Source organism: Heterodontus francisci, chromosome 18 (genome assembly GCF_036365525.1).
Source record: "Heterodontus francisci isolate sHetFra1 chromosome 18, sHetFra1.hap1, whole genome shotgun sequence".
NCBI classification, from domain to species: domain Eukaryota; kingdom Metazoa; phylum Chordata; class Chondrichthyes; order Heterodontiformes; family Heterodontidae; genus Heterodontus; species Heterodontus francisci.
In genome coordinates, this window is record NC_090388.1 from 41650410 (window position 1) to 41677270 (window position 26861).

At 41.5% G+C, this 26861-nt stretch overlaps 1 protein-coding gene across 3 annotated transcripts in view; it reads left to right on the forward strand.

Annotated features, from left to right (window-relative positions):
• immp2l (inner mitochondrial membrane peptidase subunit 2) overlaps positions 1–26861 on the forward strand; it is a 737403-nt gene that overhangs the window by 600064 nt on the left and 110478 nt on the right. The window lies entirely within an intron of this gene.

The window sequence follows — 26861 nt, forward strand, 5'->3', positions numbered from 1 at the left end:
CGAACTCTCCCCAAAGGAAAGGAACTAGCTGAGCATATTACCATCTTCTAAATAGCCTTTTTAGCAACCCGGATATTATAAGGGTCCGGGCATCTCTCCTCAATAATGTACCTTCCCACTGAAGAGTGTACGGAGATAGGTTCTCGAGTTTGAGGTACAGAAGGCTATATGAGACCAAATATTTTCTAAGTTATATAAAAATTTATTAAATAACCGAATTTGCAATTCACATGTGATGGGAAAGTTAATTGCAATGTTAGTAGTTCTAGGAAAAGAAAGTAAGTATAATCTTGTTTCTAGTAGAGAATCCAAGTTTTAAGTCTAAATATTGTTACAGTAAAATATTTAAGATATCCATCAACATTTAAAACAGCAGTTACCTTAAATCCCTGAGTGGAAAGCTACAGAGTTTAGCGAGATACCTCCATCCCAATTAAGGGGAGAACTATCATCACTGCACCACAGTAGCGGTACCTTTACCATGAGAAAAGCTGAAGTGAATCCAACAATTCTAATGATCCACTGTGTGGTTCCAATATTTATACTGTTCCCAAGCTGCATAACGAGTTTTTTACATATGGGTGTGTTACCTCCCTTGCAAGTAGGTTCCTCTCCTTCTATTGCCTAAATAAGGCTGTATAACTGTTAATTTCTAGTTAAAATCCATATTGTTTAATTTATAAGAAAAGACTGAGCTAGCAGGAAGCTGGTCAACAGCCTTAGAATCAGCAAGATGCTGGAAGTTGCAAATAATGGTACACTCCTGAGCCACCCAATTGTGTTTTAAGATTTTAACTTAATTTCCCGGATTCAGTTGACAAGTGATTTAAGTCCATCCATAGAAAATCATGTCATTCATTGTTAACTGTAGTAACCTACAATGATTATTTATGAAACTTGTATTATCAGTGCTTTTCTGAGCTGATGATGAAGTGAGTTCCTGTTTTGCAAAACTTGCCATTGTGTTCTTAGGAAGAGGCAATTATGCTGAGTCCTTGATCACAGGGGCATGTCCTGGCATGTTTATGAGTTCCTTCTATCCTTTCAGGCAGATGAACTCTGCTTTTACATTTTTTTAATCCCTAATTCATAGGAAAATAACTCTTTTAACCTTATAACCCCTTATTATGCCTGGATTCCTTCACAAAATAATGCTGTCTTGGCAGCGACAGATAAAAGCTCAATGACTGGATGACAAAACTCCTATTGATACAGTAGACAAAAAGTCAAAATGGCGAAATTAAAAGAAAATGATCGAACCCCCAAGCTGACAAGAAAATGAAAGGGATTAGTTGGCAATTTTTAATCATCAACATTTAGAGTACTCCCAGACCTGGAACTTGGTGATCAAATAAAAATAAAGCAAATGTTTCAAAGCTCAAAGGAGGATGGGTTGGATCAAGATTTACAGACTGCATGTGAGTTGCTGTCACCAGTTGATGAAGCCAAGTCTGAAGGTCCTACAATTTCAGTTGTTGCCTCCTCATTTGATGTTGTTGGCATAGTTGAGTACTCTTTCTATTTGATTGTTTTGTTCCATCGGGAAGAGCAGCAGAACCATCAAAGTCTAAAGTAAAACCTTCTAGTGACAAAATTGAGTCACAATCAGTTATAGGCACTATAATTAATAATGGAAAACTCCTTTAGTGGCAGGCAGAATAACCCCTTTGTTAGCTGTCTATCCTCACGTCCAGTTGAGATAGCTTTGTTTCCTCAGCTGAGACGAATTAAGATATGATGAGATGACTAGCCATTCACTTTAAGAAGTGGCAGAAAGAAGACTCATTCAAAAAGTGTGATTTTAAGATTGTAAGTCAAACTGTTATGCAGTTCTATCTGTTAAGAAATGAGTTTAAATGCAAGTTTAGCTGCCTAGACACATGACAGGCTTGTTGCATACCTGCTTGTCTACAGCATTAACTTGCAAAAATAATAGAATTGGAATTGATGACAGTTAGTTGATTCAAACTGAGTATTTGTATCCACAAGTTACATGTTTGTTCTGCATATGGTAGAAACATACACTCATATTTGTATGCAGCATTAACTTGCCATAAGCAGAAGTGAAGTTTGTATGAAAGTGTTTTTGTCTCTACAATTATATATTTTAAATAAACTACTGGCTAACCTATAAGTGCAACATCTCAAATGTCACTGGGAGCTTCCCTTATGTCAGGCACATGGAAAACACCAGCATCATGTTGATTAATTCCAGTTTAATCTGGTTTTCCAGGGTCTGACTTACTTCCTCTGCCAGCCTACTGCAGACATCTCAAATTGCTGTGCAGTATCAAGCATGATTATTTCTTATCCAGAGTTTTCTCAGCACTCCTCATCATTCCTCACTTAATCTGTACTTCCATTTGTCTCACGACGTACAACCACATTATTAATACTAGCCTGGAGTACCCACTGGATTACACTTTTTTTGGTGCAATTTGTTCGCTATCTATGTAACTGCTGCAAAAGATTGCATAATTCTGAGCAGGTTGCAAATCAGGTCTGCAATCTTTTGCGCAAAATTTAAAAGCATTGTGCTGAAAATAGGCCCTGCTCACAAAGCTGGCCCCCAAGATAAATTAATCACCATTAGTAGTTTCCACTAATTGCGCTCATTTGTGGCTCTTTGAGGAGGCCCCAAACATTCAGCTGGATCTTTCGGGTGCAAGGACACTAATAAGTTTTGAAAGGTTTTGAATGAATTTTAAAATTTACTAAAGGAACTGACGACTGGACCTCAATCTAACTAGAGAATGGTTTTGTATATTTTTTAAAAGTCATTTTCAATAATTTAAAATCAAGTTACTCGCAGATGGTGGATTGACACTCTGATTTACACTCCTTATTTTCGTGTTCAACTCATTTTCAGCTGTATTAATCAAATTTTACCAAGTTACTACTCTTAAATTTATCAAGGAATATTTATTAAATCAATTAAAGATGTTTTAAAACACTGGATCATGGCAGATTTTGTGCTCAGTGATAGGTAAATGAGTTTGAGTGGAAACTGGGTGCTAGTGGGAGTGGTAAGGGAACACATTTCAAAGCAGGCACAATTTGGAGAGAAATATGTGCTGGGTTTGCCGATTGCACCCAAAGTGGAAACTCTACCCCCTATGTTGATATTTTTTAATGTTACAGTTGTTCTCGTTTTGTGTTGAGACTGAATTTTAAAAGGATATCACATTTGAGGTCAAGCACCTGCTGGACAATACAGTTTGAAAGGCAGGCTTTATAACTTGACATTTGTTCCATATATAACAACATCCTGTTCCATTGAGAAGCTTGTTTCAAAGTTTAAAACAGCAACACAAAATGTAGCTGAGCTGTCTAATACAAGCTTTCAATATGCTGTTGTACAGTACTATTTATTAAGTAATAAATTACTCCAATACACATTGAAAGGGTTATCCAATAAATATTTATTTGGTTAAGTATTTACTTTTCAATTAATAGACTGCTATATTTTTTTCTCAAAAGCAAATATACGTGGTGTTGGGTTATATATGGTACTCCCCTCTGCTCTCTGTTCACCTGTCAAAATGTAGAGGTTATTGCTCTGTAAATTTGTTCTCTTGCAACAGTCATATTGTACACCCATTATACTTCATTAACAATGACTTCCTCACTGTGCCAATACTTATTTCAGATGCATCAGCAGCTATTTTGTGCCAACAGAATTTTGAGTGGAAATACTTTGGATACATCAACCAAAACAATGAATTGTTTACGGATGAGATGCATCTTGTATTGGTTCAGGGATTGAATGTGCATCTTTTAGCCAAAATTCACTTTCAGAATGGCATCAAGCACATTCTTGTTGTTCTGTACATAAGGAAGGGAGTGTATTACCTGCTCCTATATTACATGGTTTATTATTGAGTATTTCTTTATGTAAAGCAGCAACTTCACCTTAAAACGAAAAGACAAATTGGCCTGGATTTTGCGGTCAGCAGCAAAGCGGCGGCATTCTCCACTGACCGCATAGAAAAATACAAACTAACTTGGTTGGTTGGCTGCTGCGAGAACTTCCTCTTCGTGCTATAGCAGGGCTTAATGTCAGAAGAAACAGCGAGGTCTTCCAGCATGGCGCATCACCACCGAAGCTGTGTTCCCTCGTGATATTATGAGAGGAAGACAGCTGAAGCTCAATGGCAGATGAATGTTTTATTATGATTTTAAATGTTTTAAATCAGTTAAGACACTTTTTAAAACTGTTACAAACTTTTAAAAACTTACATTTTTAAATACTGAGACAGAGGAAAAAGGGGAGAGAGATTGAGAGAGGAAGACAGATACAGAGAGAGACAGAAAGGGAGACACAGAGACTGAGACAGAGAAGAGACACTGAGATAGATACAGAGAGATACTGAGAGAAGGAGGCAGAGAGAAGCTAAGAGACAGACACCAACCCCAGAGAGAGGAACATTATGAGGGAGTGGATTGAGACACAGATAGATAGAGGCAGACACACAGAGGGGGAGAGAGAGAGAGACTTAAACACCAGACAGAGAGAAACCCTAGACACAGAGAGACAGAGAGAAAGAGAGACCCAGACCTGGAGAGACTGAGACAGAAGGAGAGACTGAAACACGAAACCCAGATAGAGATAGAGAGACCCAGAGACAGAGAGAGAGACAAGCTAGAACCCCTGGTCTGTCCTGTTTCCCCTCTGCTTAATGCCTTCACTCGGGCTCCGGGAGCCTCCTCCTTCATACTGACCAGCTCCTTTAAACAAAGTCTTGGTGTGACTTCATGCCTAGGGTTAAATCTCCTTTGCCCTTGCCCTCAGAGCCAGTACTCATCTTCGGGGAAAATCTGTGCACTGCTGTGTTTGGAGAATTGACGGGCACAAAAAAGTCCTGTGTTGCGAGCAATCTCTCTGGACCCTGGCTTTACCTAAATCTCCCGTCTATTGTGGTCTGACCCGTGGGTATCAACCCAGCTGCTCTTCCCCCATTGTCTCCCCCACCCCAACTCTTCAGTCCCGTCAATGTTGGAAACAGCAGATGATATAAAACTGATGGGAGGGGATAAACACAGTGAAAGTGAAAGGCCTAGAAAGAAGTAGAGATACAGCACTGAAACAAGCCCTTCGGCCCACTGAGTCTGTGCCAACCATCAACCACTCATTTATACTAATCCTACATTAATCCCATATTCCCTACCACATCCCTACAATTCTCCTACCACCTACCTACACTAGGGGCAATTTACAATGGCCAATTTACCTATCAACCTGCAAGTCTTTGGCTGTGGGAGGAAACCAGAGCACCCGGAGGAAACCCACGCAGTCACAGGGAGAACTTACAAACTCCACACAGGCAGTACCCAGAATTGAACCCGGGCTGCTGGAGCTGAGAGGCTGCAGTGCTAACCACTGCGCCGCCCCAAAATAGCTGATCCCCAGCTCCTGGCTCGCAGTGGGAATGAGTGAGAGCGGCTCCGGGTCTTTGTCCAGCTCCTAAAATCACTTCCTTGTTTGCATTGTAGAAACGCAAGAAAATACGTTTCTGAGAATTGCATAATAGCCATAATAATACATAATGCATGTGGAGCTATAGACTGCATGATGAATTTTTATTAGCGCATAAAACAAAAAAGCAGTCTGTTGCCTTTATACTTTGATAGTGCAGAATCTCCCGAGCAAGCTTTACGTCTGCTAATATCAGCTTTAAGGAAATAGGCGTGAAAATCATTGTAACTGGTGGGCAATCAGCCCAAATTCCTGAACTACAGGTCCCTGCAGCTTTGTAAACCAGCCCGTCCCCATCAGTGTGTGTTCCTCCGGAGCTCATTGAGGTGCACTGCAACTTCCAGAAGCCACGGTGCCACAGTGTTCGCTGCTATTGGGCCTGCAAAGTCCAGGCCGATATGTGTGGAATAATTTTTAAGCCTTGGGTCAGCCCCCACATGGATGCGGTATGCCTCAATGTATCAATAATCTATTTTTAGCCATTTAACTTCAACTTTCCTGGGCTGTCTGTAATTTTATGTTCCAAAGGTACACTGATGCGGAGAAAGTGGCTATGTTATGCAACACAGAAAGTCCAGACCTTTCCTCCTAGGTGAAACAAATTTTAAAGATTTTTGGAATAATATCTTTAAAAATAGTGGGGTAGAAATTTGTCTCAGGGATTCGCGCAAAACGGGCAATGTCTGATTGGCTGCCCGTTATATGCTGCACGGATATGCAGTTTTATTGCTGGCATTCAACACTTGATGTTATCATGCTCACAGTGCGACAGTATGACTTTCAACAGCCATACTTTCGAAGGCTTATCTAATAAGGTAGAAACACACTGTCCCATCAGCATACCCTAAAGTTACTAAATGCTCACAAATTCTTTGCCCATTCAAATAAATTGGAATCTGAGTTGTGTAGATTCGGATGTTCTGCATTCACAAACTGTCAGCAACTTCAACCAGGTAAAGAATAATTTTGAATGCAGCCTTAGTGAATGCAATTAAAAAGATCAGAATTCCCTACAGATAAAATAACAAACAGCTCCAGTACTTGCTTTGCTTAGACACTGCATGAATCTTAGGTTGTTATTGTATCTTTTTTTAACAGGACTAAATAGTAGCCTCTCTAAAGACCTGTCAATATAGGGAAACAATTGAAATCCATCTGCAGATTCATTTAGATTGGCTAACTGCCTCGTCATTCAAATAGATTGGAGTAAAATTGGAATGTACAATGCGCGCAGGGCAGTAATTCTTCCTTTTTCTGATAATGTCCTGAGATTCCTTGGTTATTTTTCTGATTCAGTATAATTGTTGTTAATTATTGGTATCTGTATTCCTCCGCAATATGAAAAAAGGTATGATTGACTCTCAGTGAAAAATTAAATTGTCAGTAGACGAAGAGGTTCTGATTTGGAATGTCACCATATTGTTTGATTTTGTTCATTAAAGGTTCCATGGCGTGGTTAAATATTGCTATTTGTAATTATGACATGAAAACATTTTATCATGTTTAATTCAGCTTGGAATTTGTCGGTTGCTTTCAGCTGCTATTGTGCAAGGAATTTGTTTTCTGACAAACTTCCATTCGGGGCTTACCCTGTGTGCAAACACTAATCTGTGAGTATAATGGTTGATGGCATAAGCTGTCCTACGAAGCAAAACCAGCAACAGCCAAACAAATAGTCAATTGTCAGGGACTGTACTATTCTGCCACACCAAGGCAATTGTAACAGCTTTGAGTTTTCTGTACTTCATGCTGAGAGTAGAAACCTAATATTTGAGAAATGTGCTTTACACGTCGCCTAATAGTGATTGAAAATATGTTTAATGTAATTTCACATGAAATTTGTGTTTTTGTTTTGAGGACTGAAAAGCTGATAGAAATAAGAGCAATGTAACCAAGTTAGGTACATCCTTATAATAGATATACCTCATGCAGTCAGTTGTAAGTATAGATAAAAGAAATCAAAACAGATGCTGTAAAATTCATTAATTGAAGTCTTCATTGCTTCTGATATTTAATTTGATATTTAAGAGTAAAATAATCAACACACTAATGGTATTAAATATCATTTTTCACATGTACTTTTTTCTTGCCAATTTTCTTCTCTTGAAGGCATTGACTCGTAACAAGTCTCCTGAGCACTGGTTGCCCTCCAATACTTTATTTAAGTGGCATTATTCATGTTTAACCCTTGGCAGAGACTGTTGGCAACTGTTTGACTGCAGGGCATCACAGCTGAGTTTAAGCCAGTCCTCATCTGATGTCAATACCCTATGTGCTTCCTGCAAAGGTGCTGAGACTAAATGTAATGTCCCTATAGGAAACCTGCCTGAGTTGAGCCAGCCCAGCACAAAAAAGAAATTGATTGAATCTGAGAATTTTTTTTTATTCCAAAGCTTAGTGAGCAACTCATTGGATGAAAACTGCATATTTTCAGTACTATATTGTGTTGAAAAATCTTAATGAGCTTCACCAATGAATTAATTTTAAAGTGCAGTTTCCATTATGTGGAGAAAATGAAATGTATACGGTGTTTTATAATGCATTGCCAACTTTTTTTCTTCTTCTGTATGGCAAAGTCAATTTGTTTACACACAAAGGATATGTTCATTTATAGCAGGGCTGTCCAACATATGGCCAGTGGGCCAGAATCTGGCCCGCCAAAGGTTTCCATCCGGCCCGCAGATGTTTTTTTAAAATTAATTCATGAGATGTGGGCGTTGCTGGCCAGGCCAGCATTTATTGCCCTTCCCTAATTGTCCTTGAAAAGGTGGTGGTGAGCTGCCTTCTTGAACCCCTGCTGTCCATTTGGGGTAGGTAGGCCCACAGTGCTGTTAGGAAGGGAGTTCCAGGATTTTGACCCAGCGACAGTGAAGGAACGGAGATATAGTTCCAAGTCAGGATGGTGTGTGACTTGGAGGGGAACTTGCAGGTGGTGGTGTTCCCGTGCATTTGCTGCCCTTGTCCTTCTAGTTGGTAGAGGTTGCGGGTTTGAAAGGTGCTGTCTAAGGAGCCTTGGTGCAATGCTGCAGTGCATCTTGTAGATGGTACACACTGCTGCCACTGTGCGTCGGTGGTGGAGGGAGTGAATGTTAGTAGATGGGGTGCCAATCAAGTGGGCTGCTTTGTCCTGGATGGTGTCGAGCGTCTTGAGTGCTGTTGGAGCTGCACCCATCCAGGCAAGTGCAGAGTATTCCATCACACTCCTGACTTGTGCCTTGTAGATGGTGGACAGGCTGTGGGGAGTCAGGAGGTGAGTTACTCACCTCAGGAATCCTAGCCTCTGACCTGCTCTTGTGGCTACTCCAGTTCAGTTTCTGGTCAATGGTAGCCCCTAGGATGTTGATAGTGGGGGATTCAGCGATGGTAACGCTGTTGAATGTCAAGGGGAGATGGTTAGATTCTCTGTTGTTGGAGATAGTCATTGCCTGGCACTTGTGTGGCGCGAATGTTACTTGTCACTTCTCAGCCTAAGCCTGGATATTGTCCAGGTCTTGCTGCATTTCTACACGGAATGCTTCAGTATCTGAGGAGTCATGAATGGTGCTGAACATTGTGCAATCATCAGCGAACATCCCCACTTCTGACCTTATGATTGAAGGAAGGTCATTGATGAAGCAGCTGAAGATGGTTGGGCCTAGGACACTACCCTGAGGAACTCCTGCAGTGATGTCCTGGAGCTCAGATGATTGACCTCCAACAACCACAACCATCTTCCTTTGCACTAGGTATGACTCCAGCCAGCGGAGGGTTTTCCCCCTGATTCCCATTGACTCCAGTTTTGCTAGGGCTCCTTGATGCCATACTCGGTCAAATGCTGCCTTGATGTCAAGCGCAGTCATTCTCAACTCACCTCTTGAGTTCAGCTCTTTTGTCCATGTTTGAACCAAGGCTGTAATGAGGTCAGGAGCTGAGTGGCCCTGGCGGAACCCAAACAGCGTCACTGAGCAGATTATTGCTAAGCAAGTGCTGCTTGATGGCACTGTTGATGACACCTTCCATCATTTTACCGATGATTGAGAGTAGGCTGATGGTGCAGTAATTGGCCGGGTTGGACGTCCTGCTTTTTGTGTACAGGACATACCTGGGCAATTTTCCACATTGCAGGGTAGATGCCAGTGTTGTAGCTGAACTGGAACAGCTTGGCTAGGGGCGCGGCAAGTTCTGGAGCACAGGTCTTCAGTACTATTGCCGGAATATTGTCAGGACCCATAGCTTTTGCAGTATCCAGTGCCTTCAGTCGTTTCTTGATATCATGTGGAGTGAATCGAATTGGCTGAAGTCTGGCATCTGTGATGCTGGGGACTTCAGGAGGAGGCCGAGATGGATCATCAACTTGGCATTTTTGGCTGAAGATTGTTGCAAATGCTTCAGCCTTATCTTTCGCACTGATGTGCTGGCTCCCCCATCGTTGAGGATGGGGATATTTGTGGAGCCACTTCCTCCAGTTAGTTGTTTAATTGTTCACCACCATTCACGGCTGGATGTGGCAAGACTGCAGAGTTTAGATCTGATCTGTTGGTTATGGGATCGTTTAGCTCTGTCTATGGCATGCTGCTTATGCTGTTTGGCATGCAGATAGTCCTGTGTTATAGCTTCACCAGGTTGACACCTCATTTTGAGGTATACCTGGTGCTGCTCCTGGCATGCCCTCCAGCATTCTTCATTTAACCAGGGTTGGTCTCCTGGCTTGATGGTAATGGTAGAGTGGGGGATATGCCGGGCCATGAGGTTACAGATTGTGGTTGAGTACAGTTCTGCTGCTGCTGATGGCCCAGATTTGCATTGCTAGATCGGTTCGAAACCTATCCCATTTAGCACGGTGGTAATGTCACACAACACGATGGATGGTATCCTCAATGTGAAGGCGGGACTTCGTCTCCACAAGGACTGTGCGGTGGTCACTCCTACCAATACTGTCATGGACAGATGCATCTGCGGCAGGCAGATTGGTGAGGACGAGGTCAAGAATGTTTCCCCTCTCGTTGATTCCCTCACTACCTGCCGCATACCCAGTCTAGCAGATATGTCCTTTAGGACTCGGCCAGCTCAGTCAGTAGTAGTGCTACTGAGCCACTCTTGGTGATGGACTTTGAAGTCCCCCACCCAGAGTACATTTTGTGCCCTCGCCACCCTCAGTGTCTCCTCCAAGTGGTGTTCAACATGGAGGAGTACTGATTCATCAGCTGAGGGAGGGCGGTAGGTGGTAATCAGCAGGAGGTTTCCCTGTCCATGTTTGATCTGATGCCATGAGACTTCATGGGGTCTGGAATCAATGTTGAGGACTCCCAGGGCAACTCCCTCTCTACTGTGCCACCACCTCTGGTGGGTTTGTCCTGCCGGTGGGACAGGACATACCCGGGGATGGTGATAACAGTGTCTGGGACATTGTCTGGTAGGTATGATTCCGTGAGTAAGACTATGTCACCTGTTGCTTGACTAGTCTGTGGGACAGCTCTCCCAGCTTTGGCACAAGCCCCCAGATGTTAGTAAGGAGGACTTTGCAGGGTCGACAGGGCTGTTGTCATTTCCGGTGCCTAGGTCGATGCCGGGTGGTCTGTCCGGTTTCATTCCTTTTTATTGACTTCGTAGCGGTTAGATACAACTGAGTGGCTTGCTAGGCCATTTCAGAGGGCATGTAAGAGTTAACTACATTGCTGTGGGTCTGCAGTCACATGTAGGCCAGACCAGGTAAGGACAGCAGATTTCCTTCCCTAAAGGACATTAGTGAACCAGATGGGTTTTTACAACAATCGACAATGGTTTCATGGCCATCATTAGACTAGCTTTAATTCCAGATTTATTAATCGAATTCAAATTCCACCTTCTGCTGTGGTGGGATTTGAACCCATGTCCCCAGAGCAATACCCTGGGTCTCTGGGTTACTAGTCCAGTGACAATACCACTACACCACTTCGCCACTGCCTCTTTATTTCAGAGATGAGAAACTTCCCATTGGCTTCTTCTTCCGGACCTATTTTTTAAAAATTCGCAAGTCAATTTCGCAGTTGACAGGTGCTGGGAGCAGGAACAGCGGTTTCCCTACTTCGGACAGATTCAGGGTTTTCCGGTGGGCTTTTAAAAAAAAGTCAGAACTCGCTGGAAAACCCCAAATCTCTCTGAAGTTGGGAAACCACTGTTCCTGCTCACAACACCTGTCAGCTGTGAAACTGACAGGATTTTTTTTTTTTAAACTGACCAACCACAAAGCTGCTCTGCTGACCATTCCTGCTGTCTGCAACTGTCAGAGAGAGAGGGGGGGAACAGATATAGAAAGAGGGGAACACCGAGAGAGAAATGAGGGACAGATAGGGGGGACAGAGAGCGAGAGATGGGGGCAGAGAGGGAGAGGGAGGGCAGAGAGAGGGGGCAGTGAGACAGAGAGAGGAGCAGAGAGAAAGAGATGGGGGGCAGAGAGACATGGAGGACAGAGAGAGAGATGGGGGAGAGGGGGACAGAGAAAGGGTCAGAGAGAGAGAAGGAGGGACAGAGAGAGAGAGAGAGGGGGAGGAGAGAGAGAGAGAGAGAGAGAGAGGTGGGCAGAGAGAGAGAGGGGGGACAGAGAGAGAGAGGGGGGACAGAGAGAGAGAGGGAGGACAGAGAGAGAGAGAGAGGGAGGGCAGAGAGGGAGAGGGGGGACAGAGAGGGAGAGAGAGGAGGAGACAGAGTGATCAAGATCACTTCTGACAGTTGGACATCTATCTGGAATACTCCACATCACTACAAGTGTGTGGGCAAACATTAACTACTTGTGCAAGCAAAAACAATGCCAGATTTCTCACTAAATCAACGTAGTGACGAGAAAGTAAGTCAATAAATTAATCTCATTTAAAGCTTCTTCACAAAAATGCACATTTGTTGTTGTTGTTTTGATTACTAGTAAGATAAATTTCTAATGCCTTTATCTTTCTGAGATTGTCTCACCGGCCCCCTATGTAAGACGAAAATTGTAATGTCCCCCCCCCCCCCAACGCGTAGACATTAGACAGCCCTATTTATAGCAAAACAGACCTATCAGCCTTCATGAAAATAAAAACTTATACAGGCCCAATTTAATTTGGTGTGAGACCATCTGATGTTCTTCATAGCTGAGGTACTTTTGTAGGATATATCAAAATCAGGAAGCCATGTTTTAATTTGTTCTTGGATATGGCGATACTGGCATGGCTTTATTACCGATTCTGCAACTGAGTTGGTGCTGGATCCCAACAGGCTGGTCTCACACAGATCTGGTAACACCAAAGTAAATAGGAAGGCATTTTTAATAGGTTCTGCGAGAGAGCCATGCATTGAGAGTTGCCCCTACCAGCATAGCACTGAACATATAACAACAGTTTATGATTCTGCTGACGGTACAAGGGAGCTGGATTCAGTACGACAGTACCTACTGTTACTGACTCTCAACACAAACAAACCAAACACTATAACAATGATTGGTAACTAAACAAAGGGTTCTTTATTGAAGAATATTGGGATTCGAGGAGGGCTGTTCAATACACGTGCTACCTGCTGATAAAAACTCTGTTCCAACTACTGTATCACATGTTAACTTGCATCACTCCCTGAGATGATGTGTACTGAACTACTTACATATTAAGTAGTATGTTAATCTGTATTTAAACAATTAAAGCAATATCACCACATCCCCCTTTCCTTAAATAGAAACATTACCTTCGTTATAAGCTGTGTGCATATGGAATAGGATAACTGTAAACTGTAAACAGTATTTAAACATGTATGGACTCTCACATTATGTCTCTGAAACATACAGGTAGTCTGCTGACTTGACCTGATCTGGTAACAGTGAAACTTTCATGAGATCTGGGGCTGAATTTTACTAGCTGAGATTGGCGGCGAGCTTCAAAGATGGCGGCGTGCACGCACGGGATATATTCCGCGGAGCCGCTGCAATATTAAATGCGGCGGCTCATTTACATGGCTGGGGCAGACTGCTCCCCCCGATGATGTGGAGGGGGCGGGCGCTCTGTCCCCGGCAACGGCGTCCGGCACCTCTGCGCAGGCACCAGAGCCATTTTTAAAGGGCTTCCGGCCCTTACATTTAATTAAAATTTTTAAAGGAATAGAGACTTACACTTTATTGAATGAAATTTAATAGAAGTTTCAAGCCCCTCTCCCACCACCTCCCTATGACAAAACACATAATTCTTCGCCCTCTCCTCCTCAAAATACTTAGCTTGTACACTGACCTTCCCTCCCGCCCCCCAACGAAGGTAACAAAATGTAATCTTTACCTCTTCCCACCACCCCCTACACCAATTAAAATAGTTTGACCCTGCTCTCCCCTCTCCCGCACTGAGGAACTTTTCTGACCACCCCCCCCCCCAACCTACCAATGTTCTGCCTTACATCACTGGTCAGAGATCCGACGGCACAGCAATGTTGGCCACCGACCACGATACCTGAGTGGGCCAGCCAGTGGGACCAGGTAATTCATTAATTCTTTAATTTAAACTTATTAACATATTTAAATGGCGATCCCGTCGCCATGCAGGGCGGCCATCACGAGGCCTCGCCACTGCCAGTATTGGGTGGAGGCCTTCCCAGCATTGAGGCCTGTGGCGGGCCTCTCCTGGAGCCATTTTCCATGCCCCCCCACCCCGACCATTCCCCCTGATGTCGGGGGGCCGGTAAAATTCAGCCTCTGGAATTGTCAATTCTTTTGACTCATAAGTCTAGACTGACAATTATCTTGTACTTGAGTGTTGTACATATCATCTTCCTTAACTACACTCTCAACTTGATGCTACAGGAACGTAGGTATGATGCTGTTGGATAACTCTCTCAGTTGACATCTATTTCTCCGCAACGTTGCTCTATTCAGGATGGTTACCTTGTACGACCATGACTCATTACAGATCTTTGACATTTCCGCAGGGAACCACATTCTACTCTTGCAGGTGAATCACTCTGACCTTCTGTCCGATATGCAGAGGAGGCAGCTCCACACCTGCATGTTTGTTTAGTTTAGTTTAGTTTAGAGATACAGCACTGAAACAGGCCCTTCGGCCCACCGAGTCTGTGCCAACCATCAACCACCTATTTATACTAATCCTACATTCCTACCACATCCCCACCTGTCCCTATATTTCCCTACCACCTACCTATACTAGGGGCAATTTATAATGGCCAATTTACCTACCAACCTGCAAGTCTTTTTTGGCTTGTGGGAGGAAACCGGAGCACCCGGAGAAAACCCACGCAGGCACAGGGAAAACTTGCAAACTCCACACAGGCAGTACCCAGAATAGAACCCGTGTCGCTGGAGCTGTGAGGCTGCGGTGCTAACCACTGCGCCACTGATTCAGATCATCTTTTTTTTGAACCCGAGTCCGCCAGAACGCTGTCTTTCTGGTCAACTACCGTTCCAATAAAATTCCTCTTGCGATTACTAACTCTGAGTTCCGATTCTCGAGGGTGATTTTCAAATCTGGTCCTAAGTCTCGCTGCCGCTGCTTCTTCCAGCTGTTTAACAGTGTCGTCCCAGGCTTTTATGGCTTCTCCCTTTGTCCATGATGTCGTGCTTGTGATCGCTGTCACTGTGTTATTGGCTCTCAATACAAATGTACCAAACACTAGAACAATGACTGGTAACTAAGCGAAGAGCTCTTCAATACATGTGTTACCTGCTAACACTGCTCCAGCTACTGTATCACATGTTAACTTGCATCACTTCCTGTGATGATGTATACTAAACGATTTCCATATTCTGTAGTATGTTAATCAGTATTAAAGTAATAACACAATACCTACATCCCAGAATCTAACCCTGACAAACAAGAATAAAAGCAATGTTATTCAAAGATAAGCAGCAGCTTTAGGTTTTGATGTGTGTTTACCCGTCATTATTTGAAATGCAAGTCTTTCTTTTATTTGAAAAATGGCACAATATGTGACTGTAATATAATTTCCAGTTTCTTTGTTTCCAGCAGCTGTATAACTCAATCTAAAGAAATGATGGTTTCCTGCATGGTCCTAAATTAACCCAATGGCTGCAGAAAGTAGATAAACGTCTATAAAGTACAGGGGTATTATTTTAATACATATATGATTTCAATAGCAAATAACACTGTAAATACTCTATGTGCTGAAAAAGAGGTAGGCCAAGTCCATGATTTCTTCACTTTGTTTAGTGATATTGATGTATGCTAACTAAGATTTGTATGAAATTGCCTTTCATATGATCTGTGCATTCTTGAACTGTCAAGTTAACAAATTTATGGATGGCTGTGTGCCACATGATGAAACACATTTCCCAGAAAACCACATCCCCTCCAGCTTTGTTCTATTATTGTTACACATATATTACCGAAAATGACTTGAGCACTCCATTGAGACTGGTAAAAATTGAAAACAGTATGCGTGGTGTTCTCTAAAAGGAGGCGTCACTAACTAGATGACAAACCAGATATCAGAATATCATAAATTTGAAATACATATCAGGTATTATTTTCAAATATGCTGTGTGATGTTTAGTGGTTTAGTTCAGCTCTATGATTCCTGCAATGACTTCAGACTTGGGAAATTAATCCATCAGGACCCTGCTGTGTCTAGTAAAAGGGATTGGTTTTTTTCTCTTTTTATTTCCAGCAGATCAAAGGTTTATGTAGTGTGCCACCAGTTAGAAATGCATTTTGCATAAATGATAGCAGCTCTCTTGCATATTGTGCTGCCCAAGAGCTATCATGTGAATTAAACAGTGACATTTTTATTGCATTGTACAATATTGTCAGTAGTGTTTCAATTCTTGTCTTAAATTCTTGGATTTCAACCCAGTGAAGTGACGATCCTCTCGTAATCTGTACAGTAAATGCTAAGTGATGCCTGTACAGTAAGCCCTATCTACTTCTAGAGAAGTCTGGACCAGGTATATGATGGTTATAAATTGATACCTAGCTCAGAATTTTTTTGGTGTACGCACAGGCTGTGGCAGCTATTACTGGAAGAACAATTGCCAATTTAGATCTCAGAATCCACATATGCAACATTGTAAACTAATTTCTGATATTAACCATTGTGCGTTTAGCATATTTTGTCTGTGTATTAATTCTTATGTGCTGTATATAAAGATTTAATATTTAACGTTCTTAACCAAAGTCCCTCTTGTGACTCTAGCATACTTGAGTTGTTATTCACATTTATCCCTGTTAACAATTTGTTCTCCTACATAAAATTTACGAAAAATGAAACAAAATACTACAGCTGAAACCAGGATATTTTCATTCAAAGGCCATTTTTTTTGCATTTTAACAGCCACCAAAGCTGATGAAAGTTACTTGTTTTGTATCCTAGTGTGTGCAATATGCATTGACAATCCAAGTTTCTTTGTTTCATATTAATTTTGAGACAAATAAGTTTGAGCAGAAGACATTTAACAATATGCTTATGTTCTCATGCAATTGGGAACTTACACCATCTTTTATTGCCCTACATGCAGCAGAGGAAAACAGGGTCAAGCTGGAGTTGGCCAGCTACAGTTTACCCAGGCCACATACACTTAAAATGTCACTTAAGGTTTTGGATTGGCCTTTTTCCTTCATTCTACAACAGGATTTGCTTCTTCCCGAAAAAATCAATGGTCATAGACGCGTGCTGGAGAGACATTTTAATTGCCAGGTTGTTTGTGAAGCACAATATTAGAGATCTACTGGCATCAATACTAGTTAAGTAATTCTGTTTCCTTGAACAAGCTTTAACAGAATTTAGACATATTAGAGAAGATACAAAAAAGATTTACTAGAATGATACCAGAACTGAAAGGTTATACCTATCAGGAAAGATTGTATATTACCGAAAATGACTTGAGCACTCCATTGAGACTGGTAAAAATTGAAAACAGTATGCGTGGTGTTCTCTAAAAGGAGGTGTCACTAACTAGATGACAAACCAGATATCAGAATATCATAAATTTGAAATACATGTCAGGTATTATTTTCAAATATGCTGTGTGATGTTTTGTGATTTAGTTCAGCTCTATGATTCCTGCAATGACTTCAGACTTGGGAAATTAATCCATCAGGACCCTGCTGTGTCTCTAGAAAAGAGTAGGTGATTTGATCGAAGTCTAAGATTATGAAAGGGTTTGAGAGGACATACTTCCATTTGTGGGCAAAAACAGAACTAGGACCATAAATATAAGGTAGTACTAATAAATCCAATAGGGAATTCAGAAAAAACTTCTTTACCCAGAGAATGGTTAGAATGTGAAATTTGCTATCGTGGTGAGTAGTTGAGATGAATAGCTAAAATACATTCAAGTGAAAGCTAGGTAAGCACATGAGGGAGAAAGGACTAGTAGGATATGTTGAGTGGGTTAGATAGGGAAGGGTGGGAGGCGGCTCGTGTGGAGCTTAAGCGCTGGCATGCATTCAACCTCGCTGAGCGATCTTGCGATCTCTGTGGTGAGATCTTTAACTCTCTCAGGCTGCAGTGATGTCATCAAGCTGGCCAAGAAACCAATCACATTAAAGAATTCTCACAGACAGTAAACCAGGCGACGAAAATCATTAATAAACAAATCATTTTAAAAATATTTACAGAGAGCAAAATAAATACTGAGACTAGCACATGGAGTTAAGGTAGAAGCTGAAATATCAAGAACAATTTTTTTTTTTAGAAGAATTATAAATTCTCGTAATTAATCATAATGGAGACATTTAACAACATTTCACAAATATAACTTTTTTCAGGACCAGATTGGTTGTTCAGCTGTATTTATTACTTATATCACTATTAAAAACCCAGTTACACCTCATTGAACAAGGCTTAACTTCTTATAGGAGCATATGAGAGCAAAAAAGATGTTCTCACCGCATCAATTGATTTTGCTGATAGCCAGTTCTGGGGGAGCAGGGGGTGGGTGGAGTCCACGGCACAGTCTGTAGCGGAGCAGTGACAGACTCGCACTTTCAGGATTTCTGTGTTAATCGGCGCTTGTACTAAATCCTGAAGTTGCAGTCAGATTCGGAGGGGTAATGATAATGAATGCTGACAGTTTGCTGTCAAAAACCCTGAAAATTCTGGGCCATTGTTTTACTTCTCCTATCCGTAGTTTTAAAGTAACTGTTTTCTTTATAATTCGATCACTGTTGTATTTTTCCTGGAGTGCAAACACAGGGGAGTACGGTGGGTAACTCTTATACTTGGTGGGGTGGAACACTGATCGTATCGGATCAGTGGTTATGATCCGCCCTACCCAATTCTCCTTGAAGTCAGTGAAAGGATAATTGGGTGGGGTATGTAGCAGGCAGCCAATCCGATACCAACAGTTTTACCCCCCTCTCCCCCCACCACCAAATTTGGACAGGAAGTCTCCGACTCCAACTTATTCACTCCTAAGACCTCATAATTGTTGCACTGTTTACATGCATTAGTCTTACAGTTTACATGGTTTTAAAATGCAAACTTGGTATCACCTAATCACTACTTTCATGGCTTGTGTTTTAGTCAGGATCAACTACATCTATTATGGTGGATATGTTGAGTTTAATCAGAGTTTAAGGCAGATACGATACACTCGTTATACAGCAACTGTGACAAGTAGTGAGTACCTGTCCAGGTTGGGCAGAATGGCTGGTATGCATAAACAACTCTTTCTTCTTCTTTCTCGGTGCCTCAAGTCTTCATGACTTTTAAAACTACCCAAGAATGTTAGCATGGGTCTACCCTTAGGAGTTTCACTCCACTGCCTACTACAATGAAGCCTCCCAAAGTCTCTTACATTATACCCTTTGTTAAGAGTGGACCTGGATGGATTATTGACAGGCCTTATTGTTCTATAAAAACTTACTTTATTTTGAAATATCCTATAAAACATGAGTTCTTTATCAAAAACATGGAGAGAAATCCCAACTTTAATTTTATCCACCTGCCGTTAACTTCTTGAGCCTTCGCAAGTACCTCCTGTTCTTGATCAATCAGACCTTTACATTATCCTTTCCTTATCTCAAGCAGTTTCCCTGATCAGCTTCATTCCCCAGAAACATTCCACCTCTGGCCTTAAAGCAAACTTGCTGAAGTTTAATTATTTGTATCTGTTGCACTGAGTTATTTATGTCTAAGGCTGCTCGTAAGGTCTATTACCAAGCCGTTCATAAATGGCTATTCAGTCCTTGTTTCTTACAAGACTGTTGAACCATGGTGATTCATTGAAGTAACTCCCATTCTATTCCTAAATGCTAATTAACTTGTACATTTCAGCAGGCATCCTAATTAAGTAAGCTCAAATGAGAAGCCTTGCACACTTTGTAGTAACGTTATCTATTTATGAATTTATCCAGCTATGGCCCCTTGTTCGGACTGACTAACATTACTTAAGAATAATCATTCCACTGATGTGTTTCTAGAGAAACAAAACCTTAAGCAGTTTCCAGTAAAATGAAACTTACAGCACTAACCTATTCCTTTACTTTTCTAACACCTTGGGTGGGAGAAACTTCATTCGACCTCTCACTTTTAACCTTTTACTACTTTTACTGTGCCAGCTCTCGGTTATTGGTTTGATGGTTCAATCGGCATGTCAGATACCTCAGATAACATGACATTGCAGTTAATGCTATCAGGACCAGGCACTGAGCACTGAGGCCATTCTTGCTCAGGGATGTTAGCTGATCTTGTAAGCTACTTCTGACCACTGGAGATCTCCTCATGTGTTTATTCCTTTTTCAGTTCGAGCGTTATCTTGTTGCATCTTGACTAAGTGTTTTTGGGAAGTACTACTTCTTCAATAATGGACCTTAAACTAAGAGATAGGGGTGGAATTGAGTGTCCAAATTTTACCATGACTTCTAGGGCTTCTTGCTGTAGAGCAATATTCACTTGTACTTGGATTACGTTATGAGTTCTTATGGGGATTAAGTGGGCATTTCCTACTTGATTTATTTTATAGGGCTTAAAACTAAAAGTTGGTCACTTGACCTGACAGGTGTATAGATTCTCTTATTAATTACCTTCTTAATTTGTTTTACCATTTTGCTGTAAAATGTCTCATAGATGTAGTTACACAGGACTTTTGGCATTTGGATTGTTGACAAATTAAATATCATTGGGACAATTTTATATCTAACATTATGGTACAGACTCCCATGGGTATGAGTTACTACTGAGCCATTCTCAGGACCTTCAGTTATCTCAGGGCAAGATTTTGTTCCCTCATCCCTTGTCCCATTGTTGTTTTTTTTATCTTTCTTTCTCTAGCCCATGAGTGGGGTAATCACAGAACTTGGTTAACATCATTTTCAGAGTTCAGTTTCCTCTTTCCACAACCCCAGATGACTGTGGGTCATGAGAAATGTAGAGTTTATTTGAAATACCCATTATCTGTTGTAAGTTGTTAAAAATTTGGCCAGCAAAATGTGATGCCTGATTACTATTGATTTGGATTTGCACTCCCTACCTGCAGATCACCTCATTCAATAACATTCCTTATTCTTTTGTAGGAGTGCTGTTAATTCTAAATAATTAGCATGTTGTAAGTACATTAGTTCTAAACAACAGATCATGCATGGATTTAAAAGATTCTCCAACTCTCTATTTACCTGTATTCAGCTTGTGGATAGTTCTTGCTCTCTAGCTCTCAATTGTCCCAATCTAAATGTTATATCCCTCTTTAATTTTACTCTGACAAGTACCAGTATATTTAATTCTATCCTGATTATATTAAAGTCAGTTTCTCTATGGAGTATGTGTCGATGCCTTGATGATTTAAAATGTTCTCTCACTCTATTGGCCACATTACCATTACCATTTCATGTCATGCTGTTGTCAAGTAAGTGAGCATGTCTGAGGCCCGTTCTTCAGTGCAAAATCACCATGCATTTCCGCATGTTAGTTGCTTCACATGTAACAAATTACATCTGCATACTTACACCAGTATCCCAATACCAGCCACACATTCCAGCCAATACAAGCCAGTTCTGGACTTTCGGGTGATCTCATCAAAAGTTCAGTGGGGTGTCTGTCTCGAGATCTTTGCCTATCTGCCCCTGAATGGTCCTCATGCCTCGGATAGTGGCCAGACTATCAAATATGGTTTTCTTTCAAAAGGTTCATAGGAAAAGATACAAATATCTCCAAGAGAAAGCTACCAATTTACAACTCTTATCTAAGCTTTCCTAACTCTTACTAAAATATACATGGATACCAGATTGATATATTTTATTGAATTGCTTCCAGGGTGATTTTTCCAATTCCCATTTGGTGGTGTGATTTTCTTGTCTCTATCTTCTATCCTAGGTGGGGCATCCCATTAATTATCATTCTTTCTCATTCTTGAGCCCTGGAGGAACTTTACTGCCCAAGACAATATTCTCATAATATTTTTAAAACAGAAATCAAACATTCTCACGCGGTCCCAGTTATTAGCACATTTTGTTTGTGTTTGTTCTTTATTTTAGCTAGCCTTTGATTTCCCAAGAAAACCTGTTATATTGTGCCTGATATTTTATCATTTCAAAATTATCCCAAATTTAAACAGCAGTGTTGTTGAACTGACAACTTTTGTCAATGTTCAATTTTGTTTCCCCCCAGAAGTTTTATTATTTGTGTCTGTTCCACTACCAGTAATTTATGTCTAAGGCTGCTTGTAAGGCCTGTTAATGAGCTGTTCATAAATGGCCATTCAATCCAGTGTCCTTGAGCTAATTTTACCAGCCCACCGACATTGGGGGTCATGGTGGGAGGGCCCGGAAAATTCTTGCGGGAGAGGCCTGCCATGACCCCTGACGCCGAGAAGGCCCCGTCCACGTTTTACCGACAGTGGCGAAGCCTCAGTGCAGCCTGTGGTGAGGCTTTCATTTTAATATTAAAATTAATTTTAAAACATGTAGATAACCTTACCTGGTCCCGACGGCCCTCCCACACCAATATTCTGGCCACTGGCCGGAACTCCACACAGACATCTGAGGCATGACACTGGTGGGGAGGGGGAGCAGTGAAATTCTTAGGGCGGGACGGGCAGGGAGCAGTGAAAACTGATTCAATTGACTGAGGAAATGGTGGGAAAGGGTTGAAGGGCAAAGAGTGCAAAGATTGGGGTTGAAAGGTCGGGACTGACAAAAATGGTTTTGCGCGGGGGAGAGGGAAATAAGTATATTGTTTCATCATTGTGGGGGTGGAAGAGGGGCTTTGATGTGTAATGAACTTATTTTATTCAAATAAAAGGTGATGGTGGCTTTACAAATTCAAATAATCTGTCAAGGCTTGAAGCCCTTTAAAAATGGCACCGGCGCCTGTGTGGTGGCGCTGGACGCCATTGCCATGGATGGAGCGGCTGCCCCCTCTACGTCATCGGGGGTGGCCGTCCTGCCCCCGCCATTTAAATGAGCCTCTGCATCAAATATTGCGGGTCTCAGCGACGGCGGATTCGCGGGGGTGGACCGCCAACTTCAAAGAGCACTGCCACGATTTGCGGCGCCCTCATTAAATTCAGGCCCTTGTTTCTTATAAGACTGTTGAACCATCGTGATTCAGTGAAGTAACTCCCATTCTATTCCTACAGTTACAAACAGAGATGAGAGATCTGAAACCCCAGTTCCCTTCCCTTTACTGTCCTTAATCAGTGTGTTTCCTTTTTGAAAATGGGTGTGTTTCTTAACCCCCGAGTGTAAGATCAATGTGAGCAACCATCAGCACGCTTTTCAAGGGCAGAAATAAAGAGAATTATTTTTATTCACATGTTCATCCCAAAAGTCTAACGCCACATCACTCACTCACCACTCACACACTGGAGCAAGGCAGCCATTAAAGAGGATAGTGCACTTGTACAAATTACAATTGAAGGAAGAGTTTGTAAGTCACATGATTTGGCTTGTCTTGAGGAAAAGGCATGCATTGCAGGCCCAATGAAGAAGGCGTTTTCACTCCTGAAATGTAGTTAGGTGGATTCAATAGCCAGAGTTGTATGTCAAAGTCGTTGCAGGATTCTCTTGAAAGGGTGGATTTTCATCAAGTTATGAAGTTAGTTGTTTGTAGTCTCATTACTAGGAGGTTGGTTTTCTGTACTGGTGGACTTGAAAAGGAACAGGCTTGGAGGCCTTAAGATGTAGTAGTGTCCAGTTTTAAGGCATAGGTGTTTTGCCTTTGCTACTGTCTCTGCAGCTGATGTTTGCAGACTACCCAGTCTCTGGTGCTTGGAGTAATTAGATTTGATATCTGCAATTTGTTTCGGTTGAGTGGCCACCGAATCAATAATAATATAAAAGCAAAATTCTGTGGATGCTGGAAATCTGAAATAAAAACAAGAGATGCTGGAAATATTCAGCAGGTCTGGCAGCATCTGTGGAGAGAGAAGCAGAGTTAACGTTTGAGGTCAGTGACCCTTCTTCAGAATCAATACTTCTCTTGTCCACCCAGAACGGTTTGAAGTTCAAAGCCATTGCTACACAATGGGGGAATGGATGGTGGCCATTCGCACCTACTTATGATTTAACTAGTTTCTGACAACTCTCTTTAAGTTTCGAACTCAGAGCCAGTGAGTCTAGGAGTCCATAGATGTTGAGTTTTGGGTAAGACCACGAACAATACATGGTGTGAATTCCACAAATGGAATTGTCTTGGTATGTCCATTGAAGGGAGGCACTCCACCCATGGTGAATCAATTCGGAACTTTCCAGAGGCTTGAGATACTTCCGATTCTGGGCCGAAATTGCAAAAGTCGCCTGACCCACGGCAGCCACCTTATGCAGCATTTTAATGTCCATTATGGTTCTTTTAAAAAGAAAATTCAGCTCCAGAAGATTCTATGTTGAATGCAGTCCATGTTTAAAGTTATGAATAGGACATGTCTTTACTGGGCATGACAATACATACCAATTAACTTTTACATTCCAGCAGGCATCCTAATTAAGCAAGGTTAAATGAGAAGTATAGCACAGCTTTGTAGTAGGATTATCGATGTATGCATTTATCCAGTTATGGCCTCTGTCTGACTGACTGTCATTACCTAAGAATAATCATTCCACTGGTTTATTTCTTGAGAAATGAAACCTTAAGCAATTTCCAGTAAAACAAAATTTACAGCACTAATCTATTCCTTCACCCATTTCAGGCAGATATTACTAATTTCCAATACTTGCCTTCTCTCTTTTTTCCACCTGAAGGCTATTCTGCATTAAGAGCCTTGATCTTCCACCTATGTTTCTCAATTTAAGAAAAAATGTATATTTCATGTCCAGTAATAATGTACAATTATCCACAGGGACAGTTAATTTTGCAAATTATCAATTCTGTTTAAAAAAAAATGTTTCAACTCCTCTCTCTATTAGAATTATTTATTTTTACTGTGAGACGCTCCTAGTTTCCACAACAAGCTTGAACAGCTTATCTCACTGCACTCTTATCTGTGGGAAGACTTCACCCAGAAGCCCCACAAGATTATGTGAAATTCTAACAGTTTTACAAAATTAAATGTACAGATGGCACTGCTTCCTTCATTGGCATTTGAGCTAGTTTTCTCAAATTTGAAAGACGTAAAATAAAATAGGAAATGTTGGCACACAATGTTATTTGCCACTTTTAGTGATTTTCATAAAAGAAGCAAATTTAGCTCCAACAAATTATTCATGATGATTAGAAGTTGGTACAGTTTTTTAAAAATAATGTTTTGCCAATCTGTGAATGATTTGCACTCTGCTTATGATTTTTCACACAGATACTTCCTGTTCTATGGTGTCCAAGTTTAGACATTTTGTTGAGGTGTTAAGTAGCTCTTCGCAACAATATTCCAGGCTTGAATAATGTGCATTTATATTTAGCTGTAATGAACCCTGTTTCTTCTCTATTTGAAGTTACTCACATCAAAGAGATGTATGCAGAAACCACAATAGCATTTGCGAAGTGGAGGAGGGTCTGCGTTGTGATATTGAGACCATGTAGTTGGGACCGGAGAAACCAGACATCCGCCTTGAGAAAATGGTTTCTGTCTGACTACAGACCTCAGCGAAGGAAGTGGGTGATTGTGGGGGCAAGCGGGGAAGCAAGAAGCTGTTTCCAAAGCTTTAAACATCTGTTTATGATCAGTGACTACATAAGAAATAGCACCAAAAATTTGAGCAACATGTGATGCTAGCTGTTTCACACTTCTACTATGCCGTGTTTGCCACTAACAGGATGCCGCCGTTAAGCCAAAAAGGCGTCCTGCCTATCACACAAATGAGTAATGTGATATATGTATTTCAATGCCAGTGTGATGCTAGGTATTATAGGCCTTATGTCCCAAAGACTGGTGGATCATATCAAACAACATGCCCCTTCTGCTGTTCGCAATGGGCAAGGTACAGGCCGTACCCAACCAGCCCATGCTTGCAAAACTCAAAACACAGTGTCCAACATTAGATGTGATTACGCAGTTAGACAGCATTTGCTAAATAATCTGCAGTGTGCTGAGAATGACGTTGACAACCAATTTAAGATTGTCAGTAGGACTCGCAGTGTGGTGCATTTGCACATACTGGAATCTACATATATTAATACCCAGGGCCCTGTTCTTTGCAGACAGAAAGAACTTGTACAAACATTGTACCTGTTTCAGCTAAACAAAATAAGTGACAGCCATTCGCTGGTTCATTCCTCAGGGCAATGCTTTGACCAATCAGAGTCAAGCTGCCTGGTTTAAATTTCAAACAAAGCTTAGCAGTTAACTGTCAGTCACAGTAAACTGGTGCATTCTCCATGGCAACGCCTTTACCAATCAGAGTTCATTCGCCAACCAATCAGCACTCTCTTCTCGTACTGTATAAAGGTGTTGTTTTCCCTTCCATTGGTATTCTTGCGGATTGTGCTGATGAGTGCAAGACGAAAAGCTTTGACAATCTGTCTCTATTTTCAGCAATACTCAAGTTAATGTTAACAATATGTATTTGAAAATAATATAAAAATGTAAAAACAAATTATATTAACTATAAATAGAGAAGAGTAATGAAGTATAGGAATATTAGGAACTTGCTGCTGGCTAGTTTGGCCTCTGAGCTACCTGATATTGCAGCAGCCCAAAGTGGCGAGCTGAAATGGGAGCCTATTTGGCACTCACTTGATAACAAGGTTTGACTCTCGAAATGGACCGGGCCTCGTGCCAGCACTATCAGACGGTCATTTGATAGTTAAATTCTTTGGGGCAGGAATAGCTTAGCAGGGAGACTGTTGACTGAGATTGGAAGGTGCCTGGTTCAATCTGGAGTTTTTTTCAGGCAGACACAGACGCATGGTGAAATGGGCAGTCACATGGCAGACGCGATTTAATGCGGTAAATGTGATGTGATGCATTTCGGGAGAAACAACATGGAGAGGCTGTATAATCTAAATGGTATAATTTTTAGAGAGAGCAAGGACGGAGGGGCCTGGAAGTGTATACTCACAAATCTTAGAAGGTGGCAGG